This window comes from Euprymna scolopes, chromosome 32, assembly GCF_053919585.1.
Source record: "Euprymna scolopes isolate OS-2025 chromosome 32, ASM5391958v1, whole genome shotgun sequence".
Lineage (NCBI taxonomy): Eukaryota > Metazoa > Mollusca > Cephalopoda > Sepiida > Sepiolidae > Euprymna > Euprymna scolopes.
Genome location: NC_136513.1, coordinates 82,806,838 through 82,817,995, shown reverse-complemented (window position 1 = coordinate 82,817,995; position 11,158 = coordinate 82,806,838). Strand labels below are relative to the sequence as shown.

Genomic DNA, 11,158 nt, shown 5'->3' with positions numbered 1-11,158 from the left:
TCCGTTCGCTTAGGTCATCCTCTGCGTGACCACGCACGAGTTCACTGTAACTGACGATGGGGGATGGAATATCGTCTCGGTGATGGTGTTTCCAGTGATATCCTTTTCCAGATGAGAAGTAGTCTCTTCATCACATTACGGACTTGCCTTCTCTTATTCCAAAGGACAGCCCTGCCCTTAGAATGTGTTAATCCTTTGATAGTTTTCGTTTCCGCTTCAGAATGGAATTAATCATAAACTGAGTTCGAGCATACTTCATCCTAATAGAACTCAACCGCAGGCCATCTTCATAATTCTTAATCATCTCCAGTTTTCTTTCCCATGGCAAGCATTTTCTTTGTTATTCCTTGAGCATAAGCATCATTCTTCGGACTCATGGCTACAGAACATAACGAGAATAAATAATAGCGAACGCTAAATAAAGAAGTAGCTCTGGATAAACAAAACAAGCGACTGATGCTTGATGGGAACATTGCCCCACCCCCACTATTTTAACCCTAGTTGATTGTTTTATGTTGCAGATTTATTGCTAGTTTATTTTTTAATGTTTGTTTTTTCTTCAGCTCTTTGTTCAGTACATTTGTCACCTAAAGATGATTGAAAAAGAATCAAAAGAGAACCTCTGAGTCTGCCCACCCCTATTTTTGCACCACATGTTTGTTTTTGATATCCCCGGGCACCCCCCTACTCAGAGGTCACCTTCCAACTCCCTCCACCCATTGCTTTATTTTCTCCCACTCCTATTAAGGCTTTTCCCCCCCAACCTCAATAGGGCTCTCCCTGCTTGTTTTCGGTTCCCCCGGAAAACAGTGGGGGGTCTAGTCACCTAGAGTAGTGCAGAGAGTTCCATACTAACAATCCAGTAGGAATTAGATTTTATTTTTGAAATGAACATTTTGATTAGCTTCACCACTCCACAAACTGTTTTTACATCAATTAATTCATAAACTTTTTTATTTTCCAATGAAATTGAACTCTTTTATATCATACACATGCACATGCACGCATTAAGATTAAAAAAAAAAATGAACACACAACATACAGATACTTTTTTTTTACAATTGTAAATTTGTTTATTCCAAACGCTGGGGAATTATTAGCTAGATTAGGATCCACAGAGTGAATGAGGTATTACAGTAAATGTTGCCAGTCAAGGGTAAGACTCCAAGGTCTATATCTGTTAATTTTTCACGATAGTCACAAAGACCATGTACCCTTCCCCTCCCCAATTTCTTATAGGGCCCTGTGCTTAATTTTGTCGTTTATAATTTTTGTTTTTAAATTTTATAATTGTAACTTCAAATTTTTGCGACAATAAAATATATAAATAAGATCAAAGTGTAGTAATTGTTCAAGCAGATACTGCAAGCAAAGACCATATGTGGGGGCAGCCCCGCATATAAAACCTTGGTCAATGTAGGGGCAACTCTGAATACCAATTGTCACTATCCAGCTCCCCTACTCCCCGGGGAGTTGGTCCCCATTCCCCCTTCACTCCTCACATTAAAAATCGGCCTTGTGCTTAATTTGCTCGGTGTGGGAGCAAATAAATACCAACACCACATATAAAACCTTGGTCAATGTAAGGGCAACCCTTCATACCAATTGTCACTATCCCGCTCCCCTACTCCCCGGGGAGTTGGTCCCCATTTCCCCTTCACTCCTCACATTAAAAATCGGCCTTGTGCTTAATTTGCTCGGCGAGGGAGTAAATAAATACCAACCCCACATATAAAACCTTGGTCAATGTAAGGGTAACCCTTCATACCAATTGTCACTATCCAGCTCCCCTACTCCCCGGGGAGTTGGTCCCCATTTCCCCTTCACTCCTCACATTAAAAATCGGCCTTGTGCTTAATTTGCTCGGTGAGGGAGCAAATAAATACCAACCCCACATATAAACCTTGGTCAATGTAAGGGCAACCCTTCATACCAATTGTCACTATCCAGCTTCCCTACTCCCCGGTGAGTTGGTCCCCATTTCCCCTTCACTCCTCACATCAAAAATCGGCCTTGTGCCTAATTTACTCGGTTGGAAAGCAAATAAATACCCTTTTCTTGGCCTTTTGGCCAAGATCAAAGTGTAGTATCTGTTCTTACTACATGCTGTACTTATGTTTGTAACTTTTCCTTAGCCACATAGCTAAGATTAAAGTTTAGTATCCGTTCTTAACAGATGCTGCACTTACATTTGTGACTTTTCCTTGGCAATGGAAGGGGACACTCTTCCATGCTGAGGCATTTTTAGTCGCATGCAAGTCACTTCATCGTTCGGTGTGTAACACATTTACATTTTTTTTCAAGCAAGGGGTATGGAGAAACAATTTTGTCCCCCGATTTGTCAAAGAGGGACTTATGTTTTCAATGGGTCCGTTAGTCCGGATGATTGACGGATAAACGTCCATTAGTTTTTCCTGAAACTTTGTCACAAATTATATTTTAATATATAAATGTTCATAGTAAAAAACATTTTATTTATTTTTTACATAAGGAAATGAAATTAACGGGAGCAGTATATATATATATATATATAGTAATGTGATTGATAATTTAAAAATCAAATTATAATAACTAACTTAATTTATTACAGAATAATAAAAATATTATAATCTATTTTTATTAATAAGTAATTTTTAATGATTTAAGGTGGTTTATATTTATTACATTTAAACCAACGTTTATGACTGCATGTGAAGATTAGTTCCTCTCTTTAATTTAATAGGGTGGTTGTATTTTTTATATCTTCATATTTCAAAATTTTTAGGGTCTCTTTTATACATAGTGCACATAATTTATCCTCTGTTTTATATGGTTTGCAAGATTCAATTACTTGCCATTTCACCTTGAAAGAAATATTGTTATTATTGAGTTGTCAAATATACTTGGATAGAGTAGTTGGGTTTTACAGAGAGTTATTTTTAAAATAATATTTGTGCGTTGAAATTTTATGTTTTATTAGGCCAGATGTGGAACCAAAATATATTGCCTCTTGTTTATTGTGATTATTTTCCGTTAGGTCTGGTGCTGGATTATTATATGGTGGGTTGGTTTGTAATTGATTGGTAGATTGGTTAAAGTTGGTGTCATTATTTAATAGTTAGTTCATTAGTTAGACTAATTATCTCCCTTGCATTCTTTAATTAAAAAAATATGACTAATTATCCCCCTTGCATTATTTAATTATACAAATAACATTATCCTCCCCTTACTTTCGAATTTTAAATCTTGGCGTTCTTTAATCAAAAGTATGCTAACGGATATAAAATATTCCACAAGCGTTCCTTTAGAAAATTTATCATTTCATAAGCTGAAAAGCTATAACAAGCATCTATATGAGTACTTTGACCATAGTTCCTGATTTCTAAAGGCGAAAAATTAAAAGGTAAATATTTGTATGTATATTTTTATGTGTATATATGTATATGTGTGTATATGTATATATGTGTGTATTTTTATATATATATATGTATTTATGTATATGTGTATATGTATATGTATATATATATGTGTGTATGTGTGTATGCATATATGTATATATATGGGTATGTGTCTATGAGTTTTATCGAAAAATACTATTATAATATTGTACTTAAACCAAATTTATATTTATAATTTTACTCTATTTTATTTCTATCTTTAACGCATATTAATTTTCTTATAAAGTTAAATCCATACCTTTATTTTAATTTTTTCCAGATACATCTGCCTTACTTTTAATACTAGGTTTATTTATGGTGTCTTTTACATATAATAAAAACCTTTCCAATATTTGCTGGTGAGGAAACTTTGTTTGTTAAAAACACTATATGTAAAAATTAGTGTCCGTAACTTGGTGTCTACCACAATAAAAACACTGTTTTCCGAAAGGATCGTACAAATGATTGATTTTGTGGTTGTTCCTTCTTATGAAACGGGTTTTTAATTTAATTGTAATTTGATTTTAAAATTATCAATCACATTACTAAATATTAAATTAGCTCTAGGATATTTACCTATCGAGCTTATTATGTATCTAAATTACAACGAGCACTTTTTCTTTCCCTGTATTTAGACTAGTAATTTTACTATTAAATTAAAATACACTCTGCTCTTTAGACTATTGTTCTAATCTCCTTTAAATTTATATATATATATATATATATATATATATATATACATGTACAGACATATGCGTACACAAACTTACACATACATAAGTACAGATATACACACACGTATACATTAACGCAGATACAAAGATGCGTGTACACATACATCATTCACCCACCCATGCATGCATACATACACACGCATACATATGTAAACCCATGTCCATACATATAAGGGCATATTGCCATAGCTAGTTCAGGGTTGGTGGCTTAAATGATTTTGAGCTGGCTATACTCGAATTTTTTCCTGTGCTTGCATAAAGAAATACGCTCATTTTTGTGTTTATTGTGGCTTTAGGGCATGTTATTATTACAACAGCTTATGAAGTGCAAAGGTTGCAGATTTTGGATTTAGGGGTGTATGAATTAGATTTTTTCAGTATATCCCATTTTACCGAGTACAGGATAATCTTACGTTGGAGGTTTTTGATCTGAGTTGTTAGGGAGGTGCCTTTATTGCTATTTGGATTTTCATTATTAAAGGAGCTTACATGGTTGGAGGTTCTCAGTTTAATTAGATTTGCCGTTGCGTCGATATACGTGCAGGATTTTGCATTTGCATTGATGGTACTTAAACTGATGGAGTTTCTACTATGGGTGTGGGATAAGCTTGTAGAGGGGGAAGAGATAATTGGGTTCGATTCGTTTTCAGGAAGGGGGTTCATGTGTAACTTCAATGTTACCTTGTGTCTCATTTATAGGGGTAGCATAGTGAGAGTTATTGGAGCTCTCTAGTGCTGTTTGTTCTGTAGTGCATATATTTTGAGTGCGATTGTTGGGTGTTCTATCACTTATATTTGCTGTTGTAGTGTGGAGTTCGGTGACTGTACATGTGTATATGACGTCCTTGTGCATGCAATTATTTATTAAGGGGAAAGATTGTTTGTTTAAGCAATTACAATTTTGTGTGGGTGGAATCTGTGGGGGAGGGGCCTGGGCTTTTCTTATTTTAGAGTTATTTGATGTTATTATCGTTTGTGCTTTGGCTAGGATCACCCTGAAAGTATTACCCCTAGTAATATGTATCAGGACTTTTCATCAGATTTTTATCTGTGTCTTATCTATCTATCTATCTATCTATCTATCTATCTATCTATCTATCTCTCTCTCTCTCTCTATATATATATATATATATATATATAAATATATACCCATTAACTTACTGCTACCAAAGACCTTCACTTCAGATTTTACCATGCATTTGCGATGTAAATTTATATTTCCTTTTCATTAACTTCCCTTATTCTATGATATTTAAATGCTTTAAAAAAATTTTATTGCGATTTTCCATGTCTCACTGACTTTAGCAAATAAGGTTTTAACCATTATAATTATTTTCTTATATTTTCTCCTCTGAAGAGATGGTAAACATCGAAATCCTATAGGATAAGAAGTTATCATATTTCAAATGTATCCTTTGTCTTACATAGAATAATAAAAATCTTTTGCTTTCAAATTCAAACAATTCACGTCATAAATGTTAAAATTTATTGAATGACTTAAATTTGATATATATATATATATATATATATATATATATATATATATATAATATTTTATTTGCTTATTTATTTTTGTCTTTCTCCGCCATATTCATAACAATTATTTTTTAATCGTAATTTTTCTCGATATTGCTCTGTTGAGCAAGGAACAAACCTGGTTTACTAACCTTTATTTTAATTTTTAAATTTTATTAATCATCATGTTAATTGGTCTTTTTGTTTTTTACCCACTAAAGAATTTTCATATATCTAATTATATATAAAGCAATAGCGTTCGTGCGTGTGTTTGTCTGTGTGTACAACTCCCTATGATCAAAGAAATATAAAGTGTCTAGAGTGTGTGTAAACATCTCCTGGTCAAGAAATATGAATGCACATTGTAGGATACTTCTGTCAAAGGAGACATTGTATTTATTTGCTTCCCCACTGAGCAAATTAGGCACAAGGCCGTTTTTTAATGTGGAAAGAGAGGGAGGCGGGAGGGAAAGAGGGATCCTGCTCCCGAGAGGTGGGAAATGGGAGCTGGATAGTAACTGTGGTCGTAGGGTGATCCCTACCTTGACCAAGTTCAGATATGTGGGGTTGATATTTATTTGCTGCCCACATCAGCAAAATGTGGCACAAGGCCGGAAAGTGGGAACCCCGCAGGCTCCCCTAAAGGAGGGGCACTCCTGCAATTTTAAAAATTGCCTGAGTAACCCCGTCGGCATTCCCCGGTCGGGGCGCCTCAGGCAGCAAGCAATAAACTTGCCCCACCGGAAAGCCCGGTGGCAAGGCCTGGGAGGGTGGACCTCCTAGGTATTACCCAGGCGGTGTACCTCAGTCCAACAGGTGCTGGGCCGGTTCCCGGCCCCTCACCTGTTGGGCTGAGTGTCAAGTGACGAATCCTTGACTTGACTGGTCAGATATGTGGGGTTACCCCCACATATGGTCTTTGCTAGTCATAGCTAGTCTTTGTTTCAGCATCTGCCGGAACATATACTACACTTTGATCCCGGCCAAAAGGCCAGGCGGACCTTCTGGCGAAGGGGACATTTATTTTCATGTGTAACTTCTAGATATAGCATTCTTCACATCACATATACATCAACTGAGTTATGCTTATTAGCATATCACATTAAATTAAATCATTTTAAATAATTAGCTCGATTATATTACTTATCGACATAATAGCCTCGTTAATATTGTACTATTTAAAAATATAATTAAAAATGTAATTATTTAGTTTATTTTCATTTCAATTTATATTTTATTTAACTTAAATTTACTTATTTTTATCATAAATCTTTTTTTTTTTTAAATTTTTTTATTACATTCTTACCCCAAACAAGGCATATTGCCACTTTAATGTAGGGGCTACTATCAGGGGCAACAACTACTGGGGCACTATGTTGGGATTTGGGAAGCGAGATGTCGGTTCACGTTACACTTGAACTTCTGCATGTCAGTAGAGTTAGGGAAGCAGGGACCTAGAATGAAATTCCAAAGTCTAGCAGTTCTGGGGAAGAAACTACTGGAGTAGAAAGATTTTTTGCATCTAGGAATCTCTACTGTGTGGGGGTGGGATTTAGTTGCCTGCGGGTTTGTAGAGGGTGTCTACGTCGTGGGGACACAAGTGCTTGAAGTTCGTCAGAGCATTCACCATTAAAATACTTGTAGAACAGGTAGAGAGATGCAACGTTTCGTCGATGGGACAGAGGCTGAAGCTTAGATGCCAGTTCAGGGCCTATCAGATTGGCGACTTTCTTTTGAACCTTGTCTAGGAACGAGAGACTAGTAGCAGATACACCAGCCCAAATGTGACAGCAGTACTCCATACATGGGCGAATGGTGGCCTTATAGAGGTACAGGATACTTTCAGGTGTTAGTAGTTGTCTAGCACGATAGAGAGAGCCTACCTTCTTCGCAGTGGCCCTTTTGTTTTTCCAACCAGAAAACCAAGGAGAATAACTGTGATAGTTTAATTCTTTCAGCACGTTATTAAATATTTTCTATAATAGATTTGCTTTCATTTCGAAATATTCTTCTAAGTGGAATTATTATTTTTATTTTTAATTCTGAGGTAATTTTTTTTTCGCTTATTCTTAATTTTATAGTAACCTTTTGGTATTCATGCAGAGAGTAAACTCCGAGTCCACTCGGCTTTCTCCGGAAGATGACGCCAACAGCCGGAGTAAACCAAGCGTCGCTGAGGAAATTAAGCCGAGCGTCGCCGATGAAAGCATAACAAGAAAAGAAAACCTACCTTAAATTTTAAATTTTATTAACTGTAAAGAAATTTTTTTTTGTTTTGTTTTGTTTCTGCTATATATATATATATATATATATATATATATATAAAATATATTTTTAGTCATCGACATACAGACCTGTTTCGTTGTTTCACAACTCATCAGTGCCGCTAGACTAACACCTCTCCCAAGCCGAGGATCGAACCTAGAACCGTCGTGATGACAGTCGGCAGTCCTACCCCTTGACTACGGAATCGGTGGCCGAAATTAACCTGTCCGAACGATTATTTAAATAAACATTCGTCCGCTACTCGTAGAGGGCTCAAACGTTTGTTTGTAAACAAATCGCGAGCTTCGCATTATTTCAGCTAAATTAAGTAGCGAGTAAGATAATTTACGAGAGTGCTCTACCAAAGAGGGGAGCTTTATAAAATATAAAATATATATATATATATATATATATATATATATATATATATTTGGTACTCATGCAGAGAGTGATCCGTGCTGAAATAATAACGTTATTATTTAAAAAGCCATTCTTTACATGGGGAGGGGAGGGTGTTTTGTACCTATTCTGTACTTTAACCTTACAATTGAATAAAAATACATATAATAAAACTTTAATCAAACGTGGACATACGATTTTAAAAAAATAGCGCAGATCACTCTCTGCATTAGCACCATATATATTTTAGATAAATAATGTTAAAGATTTTGGGGTCAATGTAAAGTTTCTTTCCAACTCCTCCAAAAACTTTAAAATGACGATTTTATAGGTTTTCGGTGGGTTTTTTTTTTACAAGGTTGTCACCACTTATCAAGGCCCAGAAGCCACTCGGGGATAAGGTTTATTGCGTGTACAGTACGTTAATGTTAAGATTTGATAAAGTCTCTACTTAAGGGGGCGGTTCATCAGTAATTTGTTTATGTTTGAGTTGAAGATATCCAAGTTGTAGTCAGGTGGGAAACAGGCAGACGGAACAGAGTTCCACAGGCGTGCACTTTTAAGAGAGAAGCTTTGTTCATGGAATCTAAGTTTTGGTTTTGGTACAGATAAAGAGTGGGGAAAATTTGGACAGTGGTTTCAGCTAGACGGGTGTTTTTCGTGAAAGATCGGCGAGGGTAGACCAGGGATTGGAGCTCAGACGATCACCTGCCGTGGAAGTAACGATAAAAGAAAGGCTCGCAACGTCTCTCCTGTGGTACTGAAAACGAATATCAGATGTAAATCTGGGGCATGATAGGAAGAAATTACTGTTTCAAAAGGTGGGGGATCACTGTCCTCTATAAATTTGACGTAAAATGAGCACACACTTTCCGGCACCTAATAATTTCTTCATATCATAAAACAAATTTAACTGTGATTTTCGTTTTTAGCACCCCCGAAAAACGTTTTTTTTTTTTAACTAAGAGATCCGTTCATTTTTTTATGTTAGGACGATAATACTGCCGCCAGTAAGCTTACATGAGCGTTTTTTTAGGTGGGTATTCAGTTATAGAACTTGTATAGATTTTACAGTCGCTTCTGTAGTTGAATTAATCGTTTTTCCGTAAGTAACGTGCCGGCGTTAACCATTAAACCATTAAAACAGAATCGTTTAATATTTCACATAAATACTGTTTACATTAGGGGGGGTGCACAGACTTTTTGTGAAATATTTTACTGATGAAGCACCTGTTAACAACTATACAAGTTGTATAATGAAAAAAACTATGTTTTTGTAAACTTACTGAAAGCATAATTAGCCTCTTAACTTATGAGACAAAAAACTGAACGAATCTTAGTAAAAAAAGCAAAAAACAAAACAAACAGCGCCGGTTTTCGGAGATGCTGAAAACGAATATAAGTTAAGTTTGTTTTGATATAAAGAAATTACTACATGGCCAGAAGGTGGGTGCTCATTTTACGTTAAAATTATATAGGGAAGTGATTCCCCACTTTAAAAAAAAAAATTCTTCCTATCATGAAAACTACTTATCTGCCCCAAATTCAAATGTGATATTCGTTTTCAGCACAACCGAAAACCTTCAAAACTGTTTTTTTTTTTTGAGGAGTTGGAAAGAAACTTTACATTGACTGATTTTTTTTTTTTGTTCGGGAAATGGTTCAAAGGTAAGTCAAATAAACATTTTTTTGTAAATTTTTTTTTTTTTTTAAGAAAAACTGAAATAAAAATCTTTGTTTTTTGGGGTGTTATTTTTTTATTTTTTATTTGTTTTTTTTTTCTCAAGGAAAAACCTGAAAACTAGAAAAATTGAAACAAAAGTGGGTGGGCTAGATATGTTTTTCTTTTCTTTTTCATATTAAAACAGATATTGTTGTTTGTTGGGGGGGTCACTAATTCTTACAATTTTTTTATATACTTTCTAGATTATAATATCTCCGATTTATGAAACGAGGTCATCTATATCTTTCATCTAAGCGACTTTTATGTTACAAAATTCGTGCTGTGATTTTATTTCTCTATGGCATTATGATTGATCTAGAAAACCACACGTTCACATTCGTTTAACCACCTGCTTTTTATTAATGGTATGTGTGCGTTAATCGTATTCCGCATTCGAGCTGGAGGTCTTCCCGTGTTGCTCGCTCAAACGTCCACAATGGCAATCGTAGGTCTAGACTTGGCAAAAAAAGGTATTAGTCTTGATGATGTAAAAGTTCGGTATGTGATAGTCTGACACCTCCAGGCATAGCCATCGCTTACTTTTCCTTGTCCACATGATGCACAAGTTTTCGTCCGTGCCAGTAATTGTTTTCTTGACAAAAGTGGAGGACTCCAGTTGGTGTTTCCAGCTGGCCACTTAAAGCTGTAAAAATAATGCTTGTTTTTTTTCTTACGTTAAAGTATGTGCTTTTTCTTTTTTTTTTACTAAGTTATTTTCTTTTCTTCCTATTCCAAATTGTCGTCTGCTGCTTTGAATTTTCAACTCGCGCGAATGTGCGTGGCGTTTAAAACCATCGCGCTACATTGCCCTTGGCTCAGCTTCATGTTTCGTGAAACGGCTTAATTTTCTCGGCGACGCTCGGATTACTCGGGCCGTTGACGTCATGTTCCGGAGAAAGACGGGCGTGCACAGAGTTACGTCTGGATCACTCTCTACATGAGCACAAACCTTTTTTATTTGTTATTGTTGAGTTATCCGTTTTTTCTTCAGTGTATTTAGTAGTTTTACGCCGATAGAATTCATCGTTCTGTTTATAATAGTTTATTTTTGATTAAAAATAAATTACAGCCATTGAACTATAAGTGGTTTGTTTGCCATCCTTATA

The 11,158-nt window shown here is 35.4% G+C and overlaps 1 pseudogene; it reads left to right on the top strand.

The window, feature by feature from the left end:
* The first annotated feature begins 2,049 nt into the window (after nucleotides 1–2,049).
* On the top strand, nucleotides 2,050–2,229 carry LOC145256589 (U2 spliceosomal RNA; annotated as a pseudogene).
* The last annotated feature ends 8,929 nt before the right edge of the window (nucleotides 2,230–11,158 follow it).